General features: G+C 48.7%; 1 pseudogene; it reads right to left on the reverse strand.

Annotated features, from left to right (window-relative positions):
- Positions 1–27326, reverse strand: part of LOC136115910 (dynein axonemal heavy chain 9-like) — an 85975-nt pseudogene that overhangs the window by 45293 nt on the left and 13356 nt on the right.

Below are 27326 nucleotides of genomic sequence, written 5' to 3' on the forward strand. Positions count from 1 at the left end.
CTTCTCCCATACTTCATGCACTTCTTCAGAAGATCAAGAACTCTTTGAGACAGATACTGTCCTTCTCCTCATAAAGTCCATCCAAAGGGCTTTGCACAACAGGAGCACTCAGCAACGCTGAAGCCATGATCACCCACCAACAGTCAGAGTGCTCTGGGTAAATCTCCAGGATGATGACAGCTCCACATGTGCATTTGGGGTCAGGATCCTCAGTTTGTCTGTCAGAAACCTGCCCTGTCCACCCACGGCCGCTGTGATCTCAGGTTGGGTACTTGCAACAGGAGTCAAGTTGGCCAACAGAAGACTGGTTAATGGCACTAGATCCTCCTGGGTTCACGGCAAATCCCAGTGCGGAGCTCAGGCCAGGACTCACCCGCTCGGGACACGGTTGCTGGGGTGGCTGTGCGCAGGTGGCTGATCTCAAACACCAACCGCATCGTTGGGTTCAGAGGGATTCTCTCATTGCTCGCCAGGGTCAGCACCTGCATTGGGCAGACAGACAGACAGACAGAATGACATCTTCCCCAGGAACAGGAATGAAAAGCATTCAGCACTTTGCACTAAAAAGCTTGGTTGCTGCCAGCACAGTTCCTTGAGGGAATGCAGCTGATTTCCAGCAGGTAGTAGAACTGTCTTCCATGACTCAAAGGAACAGCACTCCCTTCGAGCGGCGGAAAAAGGTGTGGAATTATGACCCCACCCTATTTTTGAAGGGCCTGGAGTTACAATCAGGACATCTGTGATTATCCATGAGCCCAGTTCCAGGAAGGGAAATTACAATGAAACCATGATTTGAGCTATTTCCCCTCATGCACCATTTTCTATATGTGATATTGTTTGGTGTATCTGAAGAAACACAACCGCATTATTCTAGGAGGTGTTATTTCAGCATCTGCATTTTTAGGCTGAACCATGCCATGCAGTCAAAGAATATCTCCTTCTTTAACTTATATTCATTACCTTATTATCATCCATCACAGTATTAAGAGACTCAATCCACACTGGATCAATATCTCCATCTAGTACCATCCACTTGGGACCGTCATGCGTGATGTTGGCCAGCTCTCGCATGATTGATGAAAACAGGCCTGGGAGGGTGACAGGAAGATGGTGATGAACACTGAACTTGACACCTGCTCTAACGGTTTTCTCCAGCAACACAGTAAAAATTACTCTAATTAATGCTTTCCTCTCAAACATGCAAAACTCTATGTGCCTATACGTAAATATTACTATATCACAATACGGTTCTAGTTTGCTTTAAAGTGAAAAAAGGGTTATCAGTTATCACTACTGAAAATGATTGCAGACCTACGCACGAGCTTCATTCCCACCGAGAATCATAAGGGATAAGAAAAATGTAGAGTAGCTACTCAAAGGCAAAAGGCGGCATGAGTTATACAATGCAGAGAAAACCACCTGAATATGCCTAGGAAATCCTTATAAATATTTTTTTGTGGCTCAAAGTATATCAGGGCAATCAAGATGCATTAAACGCTGGGTCATGGCTTTAGTGAGACTGAGGGGAGAACAAGCACAGAATGACATTGAATGACAGAACAAAATGTTGGTAAAATCAAGGAGAGAGAGGATACAGAGTCTCAAGGGGAGTAAATAATGAATGTTAAGAAGACCACGAAGGCTGGGAATAGAGCAGCAGCACTGCAGAGCAAATGAAAACTCCACAAAACTATTGCTCTCCTCTACATGTGAAAATACCTCGGGAGATGCTGGTCTTCATGAAAAAACATCAGGCAAACATTGAAAAAAAGCCTCTCTTCCAGTGAATTGTGACAAGAACTCTTTTTTTTTTTCTTTTTTTCTCCAGGACAAGCTATTTCTTTGTGATCCAGATCAGGAACAGCTGGTGGCACCATCTGACTGAAGACAAAGCTTGTGCTCAGCAAATGCAGAACGGCTCACCTGGAACAGGTGTGTGATCCCGAGACTGGGTCAACAAAAATAACGCTTCAGCGCCTCTGCCTCCAGCCAGTTCCTCACGTGTTGGACACACGCCTTGGGAACCACTCCGACATTATTAGCATCAGAAACAGTTGCTGTCTCAGGGCATCAGGGCTTCCCTCGGATACACCGCGGCAGCGGGGAGAGGAAAGCGCCTCTGTCCTGACCTTGTGCATCCACAGCACACGGCTCTCTTGGGGTTTAAAAGAAGAGTTTTGTTCTGCAAAGAACACTTTTGGGATTCCCATATGGGACCTTTTACCACCTAACATGTAGGACCTTTTCAACTTCTGATAATGTGACAGGATAAAACTGGGGAGCGGAAAAGCAGGGGCTGATCTGTAAGGGAACAGGTCACCTCTTGCTAGGCTGTGGTGAAGATTGCCTTGCTGGTCTTTGACAACATGAAACAACATTTTCAGGAATGGTTACTGCAGAAAATATCTGCCTTGAAAGCTCAGGGAGGAGTGCCACTATTTCATTTAAACCATCGCAGGCCAGAAACCACTGGACAGTCACCTGTAAAATGTCCCTCCTGCTGTTCGGTGTCACCGCTGCCCTCGATCTGCAGCCACTGCTGCAGCCAGTCTGCACAGTTCAGGCTGTACCCTGCACGTCCCTCTGCCGCTTTGATTTAGGCTCCCTAATTACAATTAGAAAGAAATTAACCTGGCATTGGAGCAAAGCAGGGGGTCGGGAAGGGTCCATGGCGGGGCCAGGGGAGGTGGGTGGCAGCTCATCTGCTGCTGTGGATGATTCATGGTAATGTCTTCCCTCACCTCCCCCACACCTCCCAAACCCGCCGCACACGTAAATCGAAGCTGCCTTTATGTATCAGTCACAACCCAACATTTCCACTCCAGATTTTCTGTAATCTTCCAGCAAGTTTGAAATGTTCCTCAGGAGTAAGCAGGATCAACAGCTTGGCAAACGCTGGTGTGCTACAGAGATCGGGCAGCCATACTGAGTGGAAAAACTGACGTTAAGGCTGCTGTGCGTGCTATCAGCAATGAAAACCTGGGGATGGGACATTTTTTGGGGTCCCAGTGCACACCACAGTGCAGGAGGGACATCTCTTCCATCACTGGTCCAGCCAACTCCCAAAAACTGCCTGCCCCACTTAGGAACTGGTAAGTGTTGGTATTAATGGGCATTAAAATTATTCTTAGGGCAATAGGATCAAGTAGGCTTATGCTATATTTCCCATTTGAAGATCAAAGAGCTAAAACATCCTGTGTATCCTTTCAACAACAAACTGTCATGTGGCTGTAGGCAGCAGACAAGCACCTGGGCTCTCAGACCTGCACATGAAGAACCAGTCACCCTGCTGCTGCTCGGGAAATTCATTAAAAATACCCGTCTTTATCTACATATTTCAGACATGAAATGACATTTACCGTCTTTCCATTCTCTTGTTGCTGGGTTAATGATGCCAAAGAGCTCATCATTGGTGACTGCCTTGGGGTTGAGGTCTGTCCAGACAGGACGTCGCTTCATTATCTGGTAAGTCCTGTTCAGGGATCTCATCACCTGAGACTTGCCCGTGCCCGCGTTACCCACCACGAAGACAGAGTGCCGGACCGTCAGCAACTCCTCCAGCTGCACCACCTGAGAAAAACACTCCCAAATTTTAGACAAAGATGCCAAACTGAAGTTCAGGTCTATAAAATAGGTCCCACTGGGCCACCTCTTTAGAAAGACGTGACCCTGAGACACAAGCAGATTTGACAATTGAGTTTGGTCCAGCCACTCTAATCACAATGGGTGAAATCCTCAGCCTGCAGATAAACTTTCAGCGCTGTTTATACTTGACAACCACCACCTGATGAGGCCCTGCTCTCCAGGGGCTACACTTTCATGAGCCTACAAAAGTTGGCCCCTTTGGAAGCCCAGAGACTGATCCAGTGCTGACTTCAGGAGCAGGTGCAACTGCCTCAGACCCAGCACAGCTGACTGCCCTCCAGCGAGATCTGCCTGCAAGGACAATGCTGTGCAGAGCTCTCTTTGTAGAAGCAAAGCTGTTTGAGAAAACCCAAATGATTTGATGGCGATGTGGGTGTAGCAGAAGATCTCTTGGTCTTACTTTGAGCACAAAGTTGTCCTCAGCCTGCAGCCGGAGGTCCAGCACAGCCTGCCTCACAAACGACTCAAAATTCAGGTCACGCTTCCGAGGCACATCCAGTGCAGGGAATAGATCCCCAATCAGCCCCATAAACACCGGCACATCATCCGTCACAATCTTGGGGATGTTGAAGTCACGAAGAGAGCGCATCAGAACCTGGTCTTCGGGTCGCTCTGGGTCATCTCGCTTGAGGGAGCCAGCAACAACTAGCACTGACTTAATGGCACGCAAGCCCCAGTCATAGTGATCCTACACCAGAGGAAGAAAAAAAAAGAGGCATGAGTTTATGCTTAGACAGTACCATGTAGGGTGAAGAACCACCATTCCCAAACTGCCAGACTAGTAAGCAATGAAAATACATCTAAATCTGTTATTTGCATTGTGGCCAGAGACCTTCTCCAGCCTGAGTGACCTGGTTTCCATCTCAGTAGGTGAGATTCCCGTCAGGGACAGTATTAAAGAGTCAAATAATTCAGCTGTTCAGACCATCACATGGGCTCACAGTTGGCAGTAAGACAGCAGCAGGATTTGCACTCCAGAGACCAAAGCAATTTGTTTCACCTAAATCATAAAGCACCTATAGCAAGGCCAGCCAGCCCCCTGCATCTGCAGGAGCCACCAAGGTGAAAGGCTTGTTAGTCCATTATGAGGCCCCAAAGACCCAAGTTTCTCCACCCTGCCCATCACAAGATGACAAGCCTGTTTGGTCTCAGAGGAGGTCCAGGAATAAGGGGTCAGTAAAGACATTGCTGAAAAAGTACCACAAAACGGCATGAGAAGAACTCTCAAGCCAACAAACAACTGTTCATATTTCTGTCCTGTTAACACCCTCCAGAGCACAGCTCGACAGCTGACTGCTCTGTGTGGGAGGCCATGGCTTCCACCAGGCCCCTCAAGGCACAGCACCAAGTTTCTGCGACAGAGCATATCCCACCCAGCCTCATGCTGGCACAGCCAAGATCAGGTTTGTATCATCAGGAATCCTGATTCAGGTCTCCTCTGGACCCAGCTTCGATCTACACAAATAATGACAAGGAAAAATCTGATTTGCTTTGCACTGACAGTAACTCTAACAAGACCTGGAACCAGCCTAAGGCTGAACTCAGAGAGGGACACCATAAACCCTTTGCAGGCAGGAGAATCAATAGGAAGAGACTGGAAAGCAAAAGGTCACTGAATACTACCCCAAACATGGTGTCATTTAAACTCACTGAAAGGTCTCCCATTAATGCAGCTGGTCAAATGCTTTTGTCCCTGCAGATGCTCCAGTAAAGCAGTCTGAAAATTTTATTGCTCCGATGATCACCAACCCTCTCCTCCCCCAGCAGCCAGTGCAAATGCAGTCATTAAATAAAAGCTGTGAAACGTTAGCCATGGAGCTGAGCAGCACAGTGCCATGTTTCTGCTGATTTTGGAGATTCATCATACCACTCAGCCACAGAACCAGGCTCACCTGCTTGGACAGGAGCTCTTTGCAGAGTTGGTAGAGAGTAATGAACTTCCTGGCTAACACCCGGGCCTCGATGAATCCCTCAGCCACCAACATAATTTCACAGATCAGCTCAAAGTCTGGCACAACCATCGCACACGGCCTAAAATGACAGGTGAGGAGGCATTGCAGAACAAGTATTTCTTGACTACAGGTCTTACAGGCAGCGCATTTGCAGCTTCATCTTCTAGGCCTTCTTTTACGAGCCAGGTCACCCTCTGCCTTCCCCACGACAAGGGACAGAGCTCCTTTGCCCTGCCTGTGCGTGCCCAGACCCAGGCCTGTTGTGCAAGGCTTAAACTACCTGCGAATGCCCTATGCAAGTGAATTCCCCAAGGACATGAGGTCGAGCCTGGATGTTCCAAAAGACAGTTTCTGCCAGGTCACAAACCCTGACCTGGACTCACCTGAAGAGAGCTTTTAAATTCTCAGGTAGCTCTGTTCGCCCTGCGTAACCAGGGTTCATGGAGATGAAAATGCCTACTGATGGTACTAAGTTGATGTCTTCTCCAAGAAAATTGAAGGATTTCTTCTTCTCCCGTATTGCATCCTGCACGCTCTTCACCTAGAAATCAAGACAGTACTATAGTATCAGCGTTCACTTATGAAAAACACATCAGACAACGGTGCTTCCTTCGTTACTCTTGGCCTCGTGACAAATGGGGCTAATCACTGTTTTATTTTTTACCGGCAGCATAAAGCTTTATACACTGTTTGGAGTACATCAGCATGGCAATATCAATTTCCCATCTCAGTCAAACTCTGGCAAAGCAGAAAAAAGAGCTGAAGAGAGTGGAAAGTCAAAATGCAAAGGAGTTGCAAGACTTCACACCTTTGCTCCATGAGACAATGATGAACGTGGGTCAGGAAGAGCAACTCAGGAGCGGGAAATGTCCCCAGCACTGCCTGCATTCACCTTGGCTTTTGACATCACCTGTGGGACACTGCTCAGCACATCTCACAGCAAAAACACCACCAAAGGCTCCACCATCTCTGAACCAGCCAGCCCAGCAGAGGTCTGATGTGTGAGAGAGACACAGGGCAGTACAGGTATCCACAACATAGCCAACACCCAAACGCACTCCCCAAAGTCTATCACAATATGGGCCCATTATTCCCTTTACCCATCTCACCTCTCCCCACACAGCGTTGCTCTTCAGGACATCCCAAAACCCTCCTGTGCCTGCTCCGTTCCCTGACCAGGCCCAGAGAAGGGGTAGCACCTCCCAATAAGCTTGGCCTCAGCTCAGTTGTAAACTGACCACTTGATATCACTTTTAAAGATTTTGGGACATCAGACGTTTGATTTAAAACCAAAACCAGAAGGCAGAAGCTGTAAAACCTCTCCTAACACCTTCACTCACTAATATTATATTGTTTTTTATATTTGCCTGATTGCAGCTTTGTTCTGCTCATTCCTCTCCTTCCGAAGAGTTCACCTCTCTGCAAACAGCACCTCAGCGAGGGGCAAATCTCTCTCTATTCACCGCTCTAACCTCACTACTGTTTGCCATCTCAAAGTAAAGCAATTAATCGAATTTTTCCCTGTAAGGAACCATATCGACATCAGCTGCATGAGTAAGACAGCCAATTAAACATCGCCATGGTAACACTCCTAATAGCAGCCAGGAGACACCATGATGGAATGACGGCCGTGCCGCTTTCTTCAGCTGCCACGCTCCAGCCAGGAGCGAGGGAACCATTAGCAGTTGAGTCATTCCTGGGCTTCTTTTGTTCAGCTTCCCTTTTTATTTCAAGATCCTCAAAGACTTTTTTTCAATGACAACTTTAAACTAGGACCTGACGGAAGAGAAATTGAGAGGGAATGATACATAAACTCTTGTACCTGCCTGGGGCTTCTCTGGGATGCCACATAAGGTACCAATTATGAGTGAAACAGATGAGAAGAATGAGGAGTTCATGGAGGGGTTCAGAACAATGTCTTTGACCGAAACATTTACAGAAGTGTAGAAACTTCTGAGCTTTATATCTTTCTATAACACTGAGCCCAAAAGGGAGTCCAGGAACAATTCAGCACCTCAATCAGATATTAGGATCCTAAAACACGCACTCAGCTGACAGTTGGATCCTGAAGAACTTGGGCACTTTGGCACCTCAGTTTTCTGCACTGAAGCCCCCCAAGGCTTCCCCTGTATAAAATAATGCCAGGTTTCCTCATGGGCTGGTAAGAGGAGGGGAAGGAGGACGCGAAGTGACAGATTATATATATAAGCACGAGAGCACAGGACTTTCTGGCACGATGGGGAGGCCAGTCTCCCTTCCAGCCCTTCTCCAGGGATGCTGCTGCGCTTCACACGAGACTCACCAACACAATGCACTGAGCAGCTGAACTACAGAGGAGATGAGAAACCATTCGCCAGGGGAAACACCCATGCCCAGCTGGGCACCGCTCCAATAGCTCTGTCCCAGGTTTAATCCCACGGTGTCAGGGTACCCTGGGCAAGCGCGTCAGCAAGGGCCGCAGATCTGCCCCAGATTCCAGCTCCCGAGTGTCACCAGCTGACACTGGCTTTTGGGAGCACCACGGGGCTGCGCACATTCCTCCAAGGAATGGTGCCAGTTGGCCAGGAATACCTTCCAAAGCCACTTGGCAGAGCTGTCGTTACAGACACCAGAACTAAATCCACAGCCATATAGTTTTGGAGACAGGTTAAGAAAATTAATCCTGAATGTATTCCCATTTCCTGAGTATGACACACAACCTGTGCCTGACCAGGGGTGATAAGGAACCCCCAGAAGTCCAGCGGATCTGCCCCAAACACCCCTCTTCCCCTCTGTGAAAATTATTCCCTACATTGCAGACTGAGCAGCCGCAAGTCAAGGCAGCTTCTCTGTCTTGAAACGATGTGCTGCAATTATCTCACAGCAGATTAATGACACGAGTGCTTTCCTGAGGAGGAACAGGTACAGAGCCATGGTGCGTAGTGGTCTGGGAAAAGATGCTGCAAAGAATTGTCTTGGCACAAATGCTGTAACTGGGGCAAGAAAAGTGACAAATATCTTTGCAGCACGTAACTGCGACATCTTGGCAGTGCTGTGATATTCATGTGATTAATCTTGAGATCTAATCCCACACCTGCCTATACACAGAACTGAAACCGGCAATATGCAATTGCCATTTTTACCCTTGCTCCAAAGACTGCAGAATGGCTCTGCTCTGTTTGTATTTATTTATGAGTGTTTCTCCACTCACCTGTACAGCAACCACAGAAAGGACCTCAACTGAGATCCTGTTAAATTCATCAAAACAGCCCCAGGCTCCCGTCTGGGAAAGGCCTTTGTAAATATTCCCACAAGACTGGAAAAACAAAACAAAACCAAAGATTACAAGAGTGAAATCATAAATGGAATCAACTTCAGCAAAAAATTGATTTTATTTCCCAGCCTGTTTATTTATAGCAATTTACAGTCTATTGTGGGTATTTAGAAAAGTGCATGGAAACAGCAGGCACAACTCAATTATAATATTTATAGCTCTGCGCAGCTTGCCACTTTATCTGCTAATTGCACTTTCTCGATATATCTGTGCACCAGTTTCATTTAAAGGTCACTTGTGCTGAATTACTGATGGTCCCGTTTCCTGGGAGAGCCCATAAGCTAAATGAAATATGATCCGAGGCTACCAAAATCACTGTACCGTGCCAGACTGGCAGAGAGCAAGACTCAGCCTCATGATTCAGTGCTCTGTAGCGGCTGAAGGTTCACTATGTTTTGGGTTTATTCTGGGAGAGGATCCTGAGAAAACCAGGACAGGTCCCTCCCCGTGCCAGGGGCTGCCAGGTCACGAGCACGCCGAGAAGAAACGACCAGGGTCCAACTATCAGCACAGCCTTGGTCTCAACTGAACAGACCAACATTTTTGAAGAATTGCACATGAAATCTAACTCCAGAAAGGAAGGGAAATGCATAATGAGGCAGAGAAGATAGTTCGGGTCTCTGCCTCCTGAAGAACCTTGTGCAAATCTTAGAGAAGGAACGGGAGGAGAAGGAAAAGGCATTCAGCTTAAAGGAGTGTAGCAGGGATTTGGAGAGAGGTGATCACAGAATCCCAGCCTGGTGGGGCTGAAGGGACCTCTGCAGATCCCCCAGTCCAAGCCCTGCTCACGCAGGGTCACAGAGCAGATCACACAGGTGGGTCCAGGCGGGTTTCAATGTCTCAGAGAAGGAGACTCCACACCCGCGCTGGGCAGCCTGGGCCAGGCTCTGGCACCTCCCAGCAAACAAGTTTCTGCTCATGTTCAGATGGAGCCTCCTGTGTTTCAGTCTGTGCCTGTTGTCCCTCACCCTGGCGTTGGGCACCACTGAACAGAGTCTGGTCCATCCTCTGACAGCCACCCTGAGATATTGATCCCATTGATCAGATCCCTCTCAGCTTCTCTTCTCCAGCTCAACAGCTCCAGCTCTCTCAGTCTCTCCTCACAAGAAAGAAGCTCCAGACCCCTCAGCATCTTTGTAGCCCACTGCTGGACTCTGTGCAGTTATTCCTTCTTAAACTGGGGAGCCCAGAACTGGACACAACTCCAGATGTGGCATCACCAGGGCAGAGCAGAGCGGAAGGAACAACCTCCCTTGACCTGCTGGTCATACCTCTCCTAATGCACCCCAGGTACCATTGGATTACTCTCACCCTTCAGGTTTGCTCGGGCCCTGAGCATCCCCAGCCCCATGTGACCGCACTGCAGCCGAGGTGGGAGCCATACCTTGTAGTCCATCTGCTCGGAGCAGTTAAACACGTACACCATGATGCCCAGGGCTCGCCCCAAATCTTTCGTAGTCTCCGTCTTGCCAGTGCCCGCAGGGCCTGCAGGTGCTCCGCTCATGGTCAGGTGCAGTGACTGGGTCAGGGTGATGTAACATCTTTCACAGTGAATGATGAATGAAAAAAGGAAATATGTCCAATAGGTCAACTGTGGGCTGCAGGGCAATAGCACTAGAGCATTGCACTCAGCAGAGCCTCTCCTCTGAAAAGCTGTACGTGAGCAGGGGTCGTGTCTGAGCTGAAAGCCTTCTTGGCATTAATTACCACCTCTGCTCAGCTCTGTTTTCTCCAAGAGATACTCATCTTCCACCAAGGTCTGCCCAAACCTCTTCATGTCCAGCTTGTGTTCTCTCTGGATCCTCATACAACTCATGGATATTGGGCACATCTCAGGCAGTATGAGAAAAGGACAGCTTTTCTGGAAGACCTGTCACTGACAGAAACCTGCTCAGGTGGCCTATGAGTGAACCCAACTCAAAGCTGCAGCAAGTCCCAAAGTTTCTCCATCATGTTGATGATGGACACTGGGGTGGTGTCCACATGTGAGTATCTATACTACCTGTATAAGCCACAGAGGTGTAGTCAATATAGCCAACAAAACCTGATGATACCTGGGGGCTTGACGCAGCTGACTAACACAGGTGACTAGAGCCACCTGAGATGCTCTTGGTTGCTGAAATGTCACATAGGGTGGAGAGATATGACAAGGGGTCCATAGGAGACTTTTACACTTCTGGATTGGCAGCTGGAAGCCAGGTGGGACAACACAGAGTATCTCAAGTAACCCTAGGTGTCCCCACTGAGGCAACCAGGTAGATGTCTGCTTCAAGATGGGATGAAAGCTCTCTAGACTCAACAGCTTTATGGACTGTGGACATCTTGTGCACAGGAAGACACCCACAAGTGTTTTAATGTGTGAGCTGAATCCCACCCAGGGATCTGATGTACAAATTCCCCAGAGGGTACCACCAAAAACCAGATAAGAGTTAGAGCTCGACCACTGGAGTGCTGGGACATGGAGACAGAACAAGAGGGATACAGGTGTCTGAACTAAATCCATCTTTGGTTGGCATCTCTCTCTCTACCTGTGTGGCAAAGCCCAGCTATGACATTGTGTCCCAGGGACTTACCTGTCGGTCAGCGGAGTGATCACAAGCCGAGGGGTATTGCCAAGGTATTCATAGGAGTACAGGAACTGGGCGTCACAGATGTTGGCAAAGCAGTGCCGTTCCTCATCTGACCATCTGTGCCGGAGCTGTGACAGCCAAATGAAGGCCTGGGCATTGTCCACCTGCAACACACCCACAAACACCATCACAGGAAGGCCGGGGATGCCAGACACATGCAGCTCGGGGGCCAAAATAGCGACTGCTATAAAATTTTCATGGGGGATGACTGGTCCTCACTGCAAGGCAGGTGTGGTGAGGAAGGCCGCCTCCTTGCAATGCGGTGAGAAATGTCACCTCCCCCTCTCCCATCAGTAAAGGGGAGGAACCAAATTAGTGACCACATTGGTGGGAGAGGAAAAAATTAATGGCCAAGAGAAAGAGCCTTACAAAAAGACTCCTGAATAGATTTAAGAAGCAGCAAGTCATGAAGAAGGTCTCATAATGCAACCAGAGTGAGAGAAGGAGCAGAGGCCATCTAGACAAGGAAGAGGTTGCAGACAGCACCAAGGAAACAGACTGGGGACAGGTGGACAAAGACAGGCATGGCCAGCGCTCTCTGCACAACCAGCAGGCAGGTCCAGATGCATCACTTCACCCCAGGCTGGACCGAGGCACCACTGAGCCCAGCTGAGCCTTGAAGACAGAAACCCTGTGAGCAGCCTGGCTGCCTCTGAGATGACACAGATGAGGGAAGAGCCACAACCCAATACATTCAGGGCATCTTCCCACCCACCTGCAAGGCTAAACACTTGGCATGGTGTCAGGGACAGGGGAGTAGTGTGAGAGAGGTGTTGCAGGAGAAGGGAGTCCCACATAAGTCCCTGTGGCCCCACACCAGACAAAGGACGCTACAAAGAACAAAGCTTGAATGCTTTTTCTTACTTTCTAAAGTCAAAACTGAGACTGAGTCCAGCAGCCTCCCAACACACCACCATCATCCACCAGCACATGTCTTGGCACCAGGACGCAGTGCCGCGCTCTCACTCCTGGTGTGAATCTGCAGCAACTACAAGTTGGTGTTGCAGGGCCATGACACAGCACAGCTCTGCAGGCTTACAGGGGCTTTCTGCACACTTACTACAAACATTGTAGAAATAAATTTAGTCATACGTCTCCCACTGAGACCGGCAGTGATCTGAATGGCCAGTGGTTGGGCCCCCTGAAGCCCCCTCTCCAGCACCCACAGAACTGTGCTGAACTGCCAACACCAACCTTCTGTGCTATCATCTTTGCCACCACATCCCGAGCATGCACGTCGATGGTGCAAATGGTCATGATTTTCTGTCTGTCGCCCTTGGAGAGCTGCCCGATCAGCATGGTAACGAGGGTGTTCAGCTGGGTCACTTGCTTCTTGTGCTATTCCTTCATCGCATTCTCGTAGCCTTCCTCCACCCTGGCAAAGGCAATCCCAACCTCGGTTGTCCACCAGATCTGGGTGCAGCAAAGCGCCACCTAGGGAAATAGGCTGGTTCAGTATCAGGGAAAATACCAAAGCTTCCTTATGTTCAAGAGTGTCGGATCCACAGGGAGATCAAGGATGAAACATCCGTGACATGAAATTAAGTATTTTTTCATACAGTAGTCACAGCAGACAGTACAACAAGGATCTGCTCCATGACATTCATTTAAAACACCATATCAGTGATAGACACATTTAGCAGCTAGTTATAAGTAAATCAGCACCTTTCACATGCCTGACACAGCAGAGGAGGAAGAGTTGGAGACCACGAGGTTGTCAGAGGTGCATCTGAGGGGCTCTTCACTCTTATCAGGCCTCACCACTTTGCCTTCCTGCTGCACCTCTCACTGCTCTGGCTGTACAGACTGCACTGCCCAAGCCCCTGGGCTCTGTCACCCAACCAAGAGCCCCAACCAGAGCATGGAGCTCAGCCTGAAAACTCCATCAGGAGACCGCCAGGATAAAGGACAACTCATCCTCCCTCTCTCCTGGATAGCAAGGTGGAGGCCAGAAACATGCCTGTCCACAGCTGCTGAAAGAAGGGAAGGGCAGGACTGATGGGGAACCCAAGAGCTACCTTTCCACGAGCCAGCCTGAGTGGTGATAAGAAGCAGTGGCAGATACCTGGGCAGGATAGTCAAAGAGCCATTGTTCCCTTGGTTTTTCCTCATAAGCCATGACGGCTTCTGTCATCTCATCTCTCACAGTAGCCCTCATGCTGTCTAGTACATGACTGAGCCAGACTTCACCCTGGAAAAGAGATTAAATCCCAGTAACACATTTGCTCTTCTTAAGTGCCTTTGGTAATTAGTGAAGATAGGAAATGAGGCAAGCATCTCAGTTCTCTTTAGACTGGACATGAGGGAAAGGTTCTGCACCCAGAGGTGCTGGACACTGAACAGGCTCCCAGGGAGGTGTCACAGCCCCAACCTGACAGTGTTCAAGGAGAGACTGGGCAACGTCCTCAGACACCCGGGGTGACCTGTGGGGTTGTCACTGCAGGGACAGGACTTGGACTCCATGATCCTGGTGGGTCCCTTCCAGCTCAGGACATTCTATGAGTTAACCAAACCTCACAGCCTCCTTCAGACTGGGTAGATTTGGCTAATTCTGGTACTGTAGGATTAGCATCTACTTCCAGACACCAAGAACAGAAGACAGATTTTTTTCTTGAACTCTAGCTACAGGAGGAACCAAAATGAACTCCGTCAATGAATAATTTGGTCAGGTGTGTTCCACCTCCAGGCCATGACAGAATCCCTGGTGGGATGTGGGCAGTCTGCCAGCAGCAGAAGAAAGATGCTGCCAAACTTGGGAACACAATTCCTGCTGAATTTCATATTTCACAGGCAAAGCCCTCAACAAGAAGACAGACTGAACGCAGCAAGCTCCATTGCTGGGGAGCTCAGTAGCCGGTATTACGTACTTTAGCTTCCTGTAACAGACCATGCAGAAAGGTGAAACTACCAGGACAGATAAGCTGAGCAGTAGCTTGATTCTTACATTTCATACTTTCACTCGTGGTATGAAATAATGAAGACTTGAGAAACAGGTAAAAGGCCTTCTCCTGCCAAACACACCCGTGCAGAGGTACTATGGAATAGCTTAGTCTCTTTTCAGTCTGCATCCCCTCCCTCACCGAGGATATTTGTAGCAAGCTTTAAGACTAACCTTCAAAAGGTCTTAGAAAAAATCAAATTAAAAACCTAGTCAGAAAAATGGCACAGCTCTTTCTCTCACAGTGGACTGCGACATCCACGTCCCCCCTTAGTGAGGACCTATCCAGAGTGACACGAAAGGTTGTGGTGTAAGGAGGTACTAAATCACCACCTCTTCCAGCTTTTCTCATGCACCAGGGGAGAGCAGTGAAGCTCTATGACGTCTTGGCAAGGGATCTCACACGAGGGGCAGGGGAGCAGACTCCACCGGACAGTTTTGATAGACAAGGACTTCCCTCTCACCTGCCCACTGCAGTCACAGGGCTCGCTGAAGCTGACGTACTCCTCCTCTCTACTGTACATTCCCAGGCCAACCTTGGTTGGCTTTTGCTCAGAGTCCAGCTGGAATTTCATCCTGGCCAAGCTGTCAAAGAGTTTGGAAAGATGACGTTGCACCTGCAAAACGGGTTGTGTAAATAAAGCAACCGAGATAGGACGAGCGGAATGAAGATCACTATACATGTCACAAGCAAAATCATGTTAACAAAATATCTTGGATATTTAGGTAGCACCACATCTTCTCAAATGTGGCCAACGTACTGCCAACAAAAGCCTCTTGCTGTCTCTTGTAATACTTCCACCTATTTCTATGGAATTTAGAAAACAGACATGCCTTAATAAATCATGTTTCTCCATTGGGAAATCTTCCATACAGAGCAAAAGCATAGAAAACATTGAAACACCTCATGACTCCTACCCCAAATTTCCCTACATGTAGTGATGAGAAGTCTGTAGCCATTTCTCCACCTCATCCTATTCTCAGCACAACGTGGAGTTTTCTTCACTATGAACTTTCCTGTTTTTCCACTACTAGAAACTGATTTTGTGCTAGTGAAATATCCTAAATTCTCTTTCATGGAGAAGAAAGATCTTTATTTCTGCCTAAGACCTATGATAAACAGCCCAGACCTCCTATAGAACAACCATGTTCACCAAAAGCACTCTTCCAGAAGGAAAAGAATAATTCAGTTCTTTCCTGTTCACCTCCATCTGAGTCTGCAAAGCCAACAGGGAGATGCTGTGGGCTCTCAACATCAGCATCTGCCTGCTGGGAGCTGAGCAGGTCACCAGCACTTCTTCCAGACCACTGCGTAACACACAACTGCATCACTGCGCGCCCCACGCCAATGAAGGTGAGATTCTCCTAGGATTGACGTCCCCACAGAAAGGGGAAGCTCCCAAAGCAGTCCCAGACAGGAGCTGCCTCTCTCAATTACAGCAGAGAGGTAGAAAAACTCCCATAGGGGAGATGAGAAATGAGGGAAAGGGACCTGGGGGTCCTGGGGACAGCAGGGTGACCATGAGCCAGCACTGGGCCCTTGTGGCCAGGAAGGCCAATGGTACCTGGGGTGGGTTAGAAGGGGGTGGTCAGTAGGTCAGAGAGGTTCTCCTGCCCCTCTGCTCTGCCCTGGGGAGACCACACCTGGAATATTGTGTCCAGTTGTGGCCCTTCCGTTCCAGAAGGACAGGGAACTGCTGCAGAGAGTCCAGCGCAGCCACCAAGATGCTGGAGGGAGTGGAGCATCTCCCGTGTGAGGAAAGGCTGAGGGAGCTGGGGCTCTGGAGCTGGAGAAGAGGAGACAGAGGGGGGACTCATTCATGTTTACAGATATATAAAGGGGGAGTGTCAGGAGGATGGAGCCAGGCTCTTCTCAGTGACAACCAGTGATAGGACAAGGGGGAATGGGTTCAAACTGGAACACAGGAGGTTTCACTTAAATTTGAGAAGAAACTTCTTCTCAGTGAGGGTGGCAGAGCCTGGCCCAGGCTGCCCAGGGAGGTTGTGGAGTCTCCTTCTCTGCAGACATTCAAACCCCCTGGACCCCTTCCTGTGGAACCTCAGCTGGGTGTTCCTGCTCCATGGGGGGATTGCACTGGGTGAGCTTTCCAGGTCCCTTCCAACCCTGACATTCTGGGATTCTGCGTGAGATGCCCAATGCTCTGATGCTTTCAGAGAAGGAAGGGTGGAGGTGGATTTGTCCATCTAATTCTGACTCACTGACTCACAAAGAACTACAACCCTCCCTCTCATGAGCTGTGCTGCAAGTGGACGCAGCTTCTCACACACATACAAGCAGGGCCAAACCCTGGGAGGTGCTAAGTGACTCTGAGAAGCACAGGGCACTCAGCATCCCCCCAGATCACAGAATCATTTTGGGTGGAAGAAACCCTCAGGATCAAGTCCAGCCATACCCTAGCTCTGGCACTAATCCATGTCCCTAAGAACCTCGTCTAAATGTCTTTTAAACCCCTCCAGGGATGGTGACTCCAGCACTGCCCTGGGCAGCCTGTTCCCATGCCCCACAGCCCTTTCTGGGAAGAATTTTTTTACAATATCCAATCTGAACCTCCCCTGGCACAACTTGAGGCCATTAAGCGTATCTTGAGGCCATAAGCTTATCTCTTTTCAAACCGTAAGTAAACCGTAGAAACTTTTTCTTACATGTAGAAGCTTCTGGTCACAAATCCCCAGCTGCCCCTTCCCAGACCCTGTCCAGTCTGGAGGGTTCGGACACAACCCCAGCACTTGCTGCGATCCTGCTGCCAGAGCCCGAACGCACCTGAATCTGCACAAGTTCAGCACCCAGTTCACGAGGATAATGTCATTGTGTATTTAATCCTCCTTTAGGAATCATCAGACTTTGAAACTACATTGGGAAGGCTGAGAGTGTATCTATGTATGATACTGCTTGACATTTACTTTGATTTTACTGCAAATACTTTTGAATAACAGAAAACACCAGGAATTTCTTCTTACTCAACAGAGCATTTCAACACAGTATCTTTGCTTCCTGTGTTTTTTTTTTCCTCTTCATTTTAAATATCAATCAACTATGTATTTATGATACTCTGTGGGCTGAAATCACCCAGCAGCAGACACAGATAGAAGCAGCGTTAAAGGTTAGAGGTAAACAACAGCATTTCCAAATACACATGCAAACCTGCTCCATTCCTGTGCTCACATCAATACTGAAAATGGTGGAAAGCCTGAAGAAAGTGAAAATACTCGCTACCAAAAGACAGAATTAGGACTTTGTTCATCATCCAACACTCGCCTTTTGCTGTGAACGTTTTGACTGGTTTTATGCACCAACCTCTGAATAAAAGATGCGTCCCAAACAAGGCCAAGCAGAGCTGTGCAGGGGTGGGTGGCAACCCAAGGAAGTCCTGCCTTGGCCACAGCCACTGTCTGACCACCAGCTGTCTTACCTCTTCCAGGCTGTGTTCTGCTCTTCCCCTGTAAACAGGCCATCCCAAAGACCTTTGCATGGGGGAAGGAAGAAGTGGCTGACTAGCAGATGTCTCCTCTGCCTAAAAACAGAGACGTCTCCAAGCCCTCGGTTGTCAACACTGTCACATTTGAATGATCGGTCTGTGGCTCTTTCAACAACAGATGCTGTTTGCTGGCATCCCAGCTTGGGGAACCAAGCTCAGCAACAAGTTTTGGCTGAGATCCTCAAGAAATGGTTTCCCCCAACCTCACTGTATCCCAGCAGAAACAAACCCACTGTTTTTATGGTATCAAGAACATAGCTCTGCTCTGTGCAGTGCTTTCAGAACCATCTGCAAGCATCACCAGGGACAGATGGGACAACATACAGTGTGCGCATTGCCTTTCAGAGACGACAGATGAAGGCCAGCAGTGAAAGAGTTATTGTTAATCCAAGTGAGGGTGGGAGAAAAGGCACTCAAGAAAGGATAAGCTACAGCTGAGTCCCTAGACAGCATCTTCCACCCTGACATTACTGACAGCTGGAAAATGTGAAGGTGACATAGTGCAAGGCTTACCAGCTGTGGGTTGGTGCCATTGGAAAGAATATCCAATAAATCTGCTGAAGAAACAAAGTAAAATCTGGGAAAGGCCAATCTTTTCATGTCCAAATATTCAGCCAAAGCCTTCTCACACAGGGACAACCTGGGGAGAAGAGCAGAAAAACAGAGCCCAGGACAGGCGGGTGAATATCCTTTAATGTGTCGTGCTACAGTTTGGGTTATCGAGCAGATTCTCCCCTCCCATGGGGAAATGCCAGACATGAGCTGAGCCTGCAGGCTGGTCCTTTACAGCATTTTCCAAATAGATAACAAAGCACATAGTAACTCATAGATCTCTCTCCACTCCCAAGGGTCAAACAGACAAAGAGTCAGAGAATCCTCACCAAAAAGCAGAAACACAGGTGGAAGAAGAGGCTAGAAAGGCTTTGCAGTCTGACTTACTGTTTTAGACAAGCTCTCAACTGCCACAGGTGATTTCACACTAGGATGAAAGTTTCCAAAACTGCTTTTATTCTAACGAGCACATTTTAAAGTCTGATTCAAACCTACTCAGCTTTTTGTGCTTGTGAAGCCTGAAAAGAAACTTGTTTGCTCCGTTCTAAAATGAATCTCTCAGTGTTTACATGTTAAACTGCTGCTGAGCTTTCAAAGTTCATAAATAACATGCAGTTAGTCCTCTGTGGGGAACACGGGCCTTATCTGTTTAGGAAGTAAAATTAGATCTCTATTTTAAATGGATAGTTATTACTGACACAACAGCTATCACGTTAACTTGTTAGGTGTGTTCCAGGTAGAGTAGCTCATATGTTAGGTGAGAACTGTATCCATCTCTGGACATTAAGGTCTTTCTCAGGGAGTTTAGTTATACCATCTGTGAAGGGTACACACACAAAGATAATTTTGTTAATTAAAGCACATGGGATCAGCTCTGCTGCAGATATCCCTGCTTGGACTGCTAAATAGATATTTAAGACACCAAATTTGGGGTGGCAGTGAGGCCACATGTTATTAAAACCAACTGAGTGCCTAGCTTTGCATGTGTGCAAATCAATATTCAAGATAAGAGTTTGCACATACGCAAAGCCAGAATCCACCTTGGGGGCTTCAGGGTGATGGATCATGAATAAAAAGACTCAATGTGTGAATGCAAAGAACGCACAGTCCAGAAGGAAAGCCTTGGAGCACAGGTTAAACCAACTTATTAGAGCTGATCCCAGTCTCTGACAAAATCCTGGGACTGAAGTTGTACCTACCTACTCTGAATGTCCTCCAGTTGTTGGGACAGACCTGGTTTATTGGTGGCCTCAACCACATTTGGGGTTTTCTGAGTTTCATAGGCCAGTTCTTTAAAGTCCGCATCAATCCCTTCAAAGCGTTTGGAGTCCTAAAAAGCAACACAAACATGTTCATGGTAAAACATGGATTTTGTGCTAAAGGTCTCCATCCTCTGGGTGCTGTCTTTGGGTTGAGGGGAAAACCTTCTGTCCAGTGCAGACAGGGACCCCTCCACCATTCCAGAATGGCTCTTCCACTGACTTGCCTGAAACTAGTCTGCAAACAGGCACTTGCCTTCTTGTCACTGTATCCCAAAGGGGTTGTGGATAAAGTGCTCCATGCAGGAGGCAATGTCTAGGACCAACCATTTTCATGGGATTTAATTCCCCTTGGAAAACCTCATAAATCTCTCTCTCCCATGTCCAGGTGAAGTACCAAGTTTCCCTGGCTGCAGCAGCAGGAGATGCTCCCACACCGTGGAAAGGCTCCCAGCCTCATGTGAGTGCACTCCTCCCCTCCTGCTACAGCACAGGAATCCCAACACCCATCCACAAAACGGGTATGATGACTCTTGTAGAGGAGAGCCCTTCCTTGCCTTCAATGAGGGTATGGAAACCCCACGTCAGCACCGGAGGCCCACATCAACAATTATGCTCCATATCTAACAGGGACTCTGAATTTCTGGAGCTAAACACTGAAGAATAAAGCAAGCTATGTTCAAAACATCTCTGCTCCTCCCTTCTTCCCAGGTCAGGCCTCCTAAGTGAGGCGGGACACTGAACAAGTGTTCCAAGCAGTCCAGGTAACACTTCCACGCTACCCTGTGTTCAGCCCCAGGAGCAAGGCTCCATCTGGAAGGTTGAGCCCTCCCTACACTCACGCCACAGATCCAGCTCCAGGTGAGCATCCCACAGCCTGTCAGCACATCCCCCCAGCCCTGGATGCATCCTGAGGGTGCTCAGCTACAGAGACTTTGAGCTTCAGTCTTTCTTTTACGGAAGAGAAGCTGCTGACTGAGCCACCTGTGTCCCTGGAGCCAAGAGGGCCCCGTGTCCTGGTGCATCCAGCACGGCACGGCCAGCCGGGCAGGGAGGGGATTGTCCCGCTCTGCTCTGTGCTGGGGCGGCCTCACCTGGAGCATTCACTGTGTGCAGGGCTGGGGACACAGGAGAAAAGGAGATAAAGCTACTGGAGTGTCCAGAGGAGGGACATGAACTTGGTGAAGGGTTCGGAGGGGAAACCGTATGAGGAGCGGCTGAAGTCCCTGGGTTTGCTCAGCTGGAGCAGAGCAGACTGAGGGCAGAGCTCATGGGGCTGCAGGTTCCTCAGCAGGAGCAGGAGGGGCAGGGCTGAGCTCTTCTCTGTGACAGTGACAGAACCCAGGGAATGGCAGAAGATGTGCCAGGGAGGGCAGTGGGACATGAGGAAAAGGTTCTTCACCCAGAGGTGCTGGACACTGAACAGGCTCCCAGGGAGGGGTCACAGCCCCAACCTGACAGTGTTCAAGGAGAGACTGGACAACGTCCTCAGACACATGGGGTGAATTGTGGGGTGTCCTGTGCAGGGACAGGAGTTGGACTTGACAATCCTGATGGGTCCTTCCAAGTCAGGACATCCTATGGTTCTATGGTTCATACCACTGCCAGACAGCTACTGAGATGCAGACAGCTGCCCAGCAGGATGCAAATGTAAATCATGATGCAATTTCATACATGACATTAGATAGCTCCTGGATATTAAGAGCTTGCTGGCACATGGTACAGCCTCAGGGCACTGGTTATCAGCACCTGTATATATTGCCCAGTGAGCGAGGTGTGCCCAGAATCATAGAATCATTTAGCTGGAGGAGACCATTGAGATCACTGAGTCCAACCATAACCTAAATCTAGTACTAAACCATGTTCCTCATCTATACATCTTCCAGGGATGGTGACTCCAGCACTGCCCTGGGCAGCCTGTTCCAATGCCCCACAGCCCTTTGGGGAAGAAATTGTTCCCCAGATCCAACCTCAGCCTCCCCTGGCGCAACTTGAGGCCATTTCCTCTGCTCCTGGCGCTTGTTCCTGGGGAGCAGAGCCCGACCCCCCCTGGCTCCAAGCTCCCTTCAGGCAGTTCAGAGATCAGAAGGTCTCCCCTCACCTCCTGTTCTCCAGCTGAACCCCCCAGGTCCCTCAGCCGCTCCCATCACACTTGTGCTCCAGCCCCTCACCAGCTCCATTCCCTTCTCTCAACTTGCTCCAGCACCACAAGGGCTTTCTTGGTGTGAGGGGCCAAAAACTGCCCCCAGGACACTCAGCACAGCGTGCTCTCTGAAGCAGATGGAGGAACAGTCCAAGCAGAGCAGAGTGCAGGGTTGGAGACAGAACAGTGTGTTGTCCAGGGGTCAATGGGCTGCGCACATCCCCTCGTGGGTGTTCGTCCCACAGTGGTGCTGTCAGCGATGCTGCTCGTGAACAGGGACGGGGGTCACACAGCCAACTGTGGGTCACTCGTGAGTGAAAGGCAGGTTCCTCCACAGGGCTGCGAGTGGTCCAGCGGGGCCAGGAACAAGCTTGGAAGATTTTCTAAATAATCAAGAGAATAGGGAATAAGACTGGAAGCTGGACTCAAAGACAGCCCTGAGGAGGTCACAACCCTGAGGAGGGCATCAGTGACAACTCTGCTCAATTTTCTGAAGCTGAAGTGCGAGAAGAGCTGCTCTCCCGCTGCACCAGCACTGGAGGCAGGGAAGCGGATACTGCAAAGCTGCCTGGTCCAGCTCTGATTTGACAATTTGCACCATCTGAGTAATTATCTCCGTCTTCTCCCCTCCAAGGAAAGAGGGAACACGCCTGTATCACTGAAGGAAGCCAGCAGCCTCCTGCTCAGCCTCCAGGAACTCTGCATCTGCTGTGCAATGGTGGAGGGGAGGAAAAACAGTTTCTCAGCAGGGTTCAGGCACAACCAACAGTACAAAAACATCCTGGGGCAACACTGGGGAAACTGCTGTAGCATTAAGGGAGCCTCCAAGAAAGCAATGCAGCAAGAGAACAGTCCTGCTTGGGGGAACACGGCAATATAGACAACCTTCTTCTGTGTAATGGAGGCTCTTCTTCAACGCTTTCCACACAGGAAAAATAGGATTTGGGATTTCATACCTTAGGAAGCTGTGCCCGTATATCTTCTGAGCCTATGAATATGCTCTCCAAGTGAGACCACGTACGCTGCACTTCGAACCAGAGAGAAATGACGGAATCTGTTGTGGACAGCTTCCTCTGCCATATGGACACTTCCTCCAAGAAGAAAGCAATACATTTGGATGTCATTAAATTCTGCAGCTGCACCTGGTTGTCTTCTAAAGTTTCTATGAGTTCCTCGTCTGACTTCAGCAACGGGATGTTCGTCCGGGGGTGAGGCTCATACTGAAACTCCATGGTGCTCCAAGTCATTTTTAGCTCCTTCAGGACTTTCTCCATACTCATTTCTCGTACCGCTTTGTCCACAATGCCACGAACCTCATCCTCAAAGTTATGGAGGTTGAGCTTCAGGAGGTCAGCCAGCGTGGTGTCCGAGTCCATCACAAACCTCACACCCGTCACCTGCATCAGCTGATTCCAGTGCCTTTCCCTAATGGCGGGATTTTGAAGTTCTGCCACAGCTTTCAGGGCCGTCAGCATGTTCTTCACCTTGCTGTCCAGCCCAGTGAAAGCATCCCACGCCCTCACCTCCTTATCCAAATTCCGAATCTCTCTTGCAAACTTTTTACACTCCAGATCCATGTTTTCCACGTTAATATCCGCCCATTTGGTGGTCTGCCAGTCATCAAGGCAAGTGCCCACAAGGGAGATCATATCCCAGAGCTCTTTGAGAAGACACAGCTCCTTTCGGCACTGCTTCAGTTGTTTATAGTCTGGCACTATGACTTCAAACAGACCAGCTGATTCATAAATCGAGGTCATGGCTGACTCCATTTGTTTAATCTCAATGTGCTTTGTATCCAGCAGTTGATAAGGCTTTTTGGTGTCAAACCTAGAAAGAAATGTTTATTCTTCATAAGTGATATTGTAACAACTTCTAAAGAAAACATAAAACAAATGGTGCCTCTGAGACACAAAGCAGACATGATACATCTATAGTACCCATTGATGGTGCAGCCACATGGCACTGCTGACAACCCCTTTAAGCAATATTGTGCACTCAGCATCCAGATTGAATCTCTTGCTAACACCTTACAGTGTTTGCAGGGACAAAACACCCAGGGCATAACAGATACAACACCGTGAGCAGGTAGGAAATGTATGCAAGGGTTCAAGAACACATCCTCAGGACACTCCGAGATGATCCCATGAAGCTTTTCTTCCTCAGGGCTTCTCTGATGTTATAATTTCACTGTACCTGAATGGTGCTTCTTTCCGAAATCGCTCTCTGAATCTGTGTTGCTCAACATCAAACGCCGCACAGCTCTTGCGCACAACTGTCATTTCGTTCGCCTGCAGAGGAGCCACACGCTGCTTCACAGCTATCGCCAGCTTCTTTATATTGTTCCATTTTTCTGGCAGCTCCTGCAAGCAAAATTTAAATGACGGTAGGCAGTATTTGCTATTTGATATAAGATGTGACTGATCTGTTTATGGACAATCACAGAACAGGAAAAGCAACAGATTCCATGCCTAAAACTGCAAGGAAGTTTTGTTGTGATGCAAAAGCTAAACACAATTTGGGATAAAACTTATCAGTTATCCACAATTTTGAAGACGAATGAAGACTGAGACTTTAAAACTGACTGCTCTGATTGCAAAAACATGTTAAATAACTTCAGAAGAAGGGTCCCAGACCAGATCCTGGGCTCCCAGGATGGCTCGGTGGTTGAGAGAGCACAGTTCTCCTGACACCGAGCCCAGCGGGACCCAGAGCTGGCTGGAGGCAGGAGGGTGGGCTGAGGATGCAAGTTCATCAGATCGTCCGGCTTCCCAGAGCTAATTAAGAAACAGAGCCTGGGAAATTTCCAGCCAGCTCTTAGAGCAGAAGATATTATGCCAGAAGGACTTCTACAGAGCTTTCTGGGGCAAATCCCTCCAGCCTGCCTGTATAATATTAGTAATAAATAAGACAGTTTCTTTCTCAGGACTGCATCCAAGCTGCTGGTGCACAGCACTGCTAACAATCCACCCTTTGCACCTGGGATTTTATTTAGAAAGAGATTTGATTTCTTCTCTTCTCACTAGACTTCTCGAGCCAAATCCTCACCCCAGACAGTGACACCAGCCAGGGCTCTGCTGTCCTCAAGTCCCACAGCTTTGCTCTCCCACTTCCCCAGGTACTGTGCCAGCCTACAGGAAAGACTTTGGGCTTCTTTTCATCCCAGTGCACATAGTTGAGAAGACTAATGGAGATGCACCAACACTATGCAAAGAAGCGAAATAACCTGGAGGCAGCAGAGGCGGCCAGAGCAGGGCCAGTCCCTCCTGAGGGGTCTCTTTCTGGCACTTCATGTTCCAGTCTCTGTAGAAATCACTATCCATGACCATAGCAGGGCACACATGGAGCTGCTTCCTTGTCCTTCTCATACAAACTATCAGCTCCAGCCCATCCATCTTCATGGCCATGGAGGGAGCGGTACCTGGAGGAACTTACTTTGGTTTTCCTACTGTGTACAGCAGTGAATGAATTATTCAACTACGTGTTGCTGTCACTTGCCAGAAAGAACGAAACTGTTTTGTTATCTCCTACATCTGAATGGCTGCCCTGCATACCTCATTTCTTCTGTCAGAAAAATAAATCAGTTGTTCAAATCTACACGCACAAACAGGCACCAAGCAAGCAGCTCTTGGGCAGAGGAATCAGCAGAGCTGGGTTCCCCATAGCACCATTTTTTATGCTGAACTGAAGCTGCTGTAGCAGCCAAAACATTCATTTAATGCAGCTCTTCTGTTTTTCAGGGTGTCTGTAGGAATCCAGTTATCTTTAGGACCCTTACCCGTGTCAGATTTGGTGATACAACCATCCGTGGATCACGGCTGCACCAGCAGAAAACTGGGGGATTGCTAAACCCCGCTCAGGTCCCATCCAAGCCTGCAGCAGAGGGAGGAACTTCTCCCCAAAAAGCTCTGCCTTAAACCTGGTGTCCTACACAGAGCCCTCTGCACACAACGCCCCGTGACTAAGGGGTATCCATCAGTATGCAGCCACACGCTCCTCCACCGTAACATGGTGACTGCTGCCAGTTCCCCAAGGCTGGCTGGGCATCCCACAGGCTTTTCCAACCTTCACCTCATGGTCCCCTGTCCAGAAATGAGAAGAATTCCCCAAAGAAAAATTGATTCATCAGGGCCAGATGTGGAAAGGTGCTGAAATACTTTCATAACGTGCTCCCAGCGATGTCCTTTGGGTCAAGCAGATTGGGTGTTATAGACCTAGTGGAGGACTGAAGTCCTATGAGAAGGCGACTCCTCTGCCAACATTATCCTTCCCATCTCCACAGTTGCCAAGAACTGGCTTATTTAAAAATAATTATAATTCAAACTAATTAACAGATGTATTTGAAAATGCATTAATTTTTTTCAAGAGTAATCGCTGAGAGTTGGAGCAGGCAATTCTATGTTTTTCATACATAACAAAAGGCTTAATCTCTGCTTTAAAAGAAAAACCTCAATATAACTCCAAAATTTAGAGCTATTAAGGCACATCCCACAATAGTAAAATACTATCCACTGAGGCCCTCTAATGACAGGGAGTGGGGCTTTAAATATTCCTGCAATGCTCTTAAGCTCATACTCTTTGACGCTGGCTACTCGGCAAACCGCCGTGTCCACCGCAGCTTTTCACCCACCTCCAGTTGCTTATAGACTTCCTCCGGCAGCTCTTGCTCATACGTCTTCAGCAGTTCGACGGTTTGCTTCAGGGGCTCGAACATGGCATCGGTGACACTGTGCCTTTCCTTAACGGCCAGGAGATGCCCCATGATCTCCACCAAACCATCATAATCGCCTTTTTCAACCTTTTTGCTCAAACCTTTGTCAGCAGTTTTTATGAACTCGTCCAGGTCAGACAAGCTGTAGAACACAAAACAGGAAAGCACCAAATGAGAGCAGTTCCTACCGGAATCATCCAGGCAGCTGGACTGGCACGGAGAGGGAAAGGCCTGGCTAACTCTGCCCATCACATGGCAACATGCTGAGGGCATCAGAACCACAGTTCATGCTCACAGGGATCCATAGATGTGGTACAGCTTCCTGTGAGGAACGGATAAATGGGTTGGGACTTCACAGGTTGGAGAAAAGGCATTTGAGGAGCACAAGTCTTACGAGGAGCAGCTGAGGGAGCTGGGGCTGTTCAGCCTGGAGAACAGGAGATGAGGGGAGACCTGATCTCTGCAACTGTCTGAAAGGAGGTTGGAGCATGGAGGGGGTTGGTCTCTTCTCTCAGGTAGCAAGTGATAAGATAAAATGGCCTCAAATTTCTCCAGGGGAGGTTCAGATTGGGTATTAGGAAAAAAATTATTCACAGAAATGGCTGTCGGGCCTTGGAACAGGCTGCCCTGGGCAGTGGTGGAGTCACCATCCCTGGAGGGGTTGGACAGACATATAGATGAGGTTCTCA

Source organism: Patagioenas fasciata, unplaced genomic scaffold, assembly GCF_037038585.1.
Source record: "Patagioenas fasciata isolate bPatFas1 unplaced genomic scaffold, bPatFas1.hap1 Unplaced_1, whole genome shotgun sequence".
In the NCBI taxonomy this organism is placed as follows: domain Eukaryota; kingdom Metazoa; phylum Chordata; class Aves; order Columbiformes; family Columbidae; genus Patagioenas; species Patagioenas fasciata.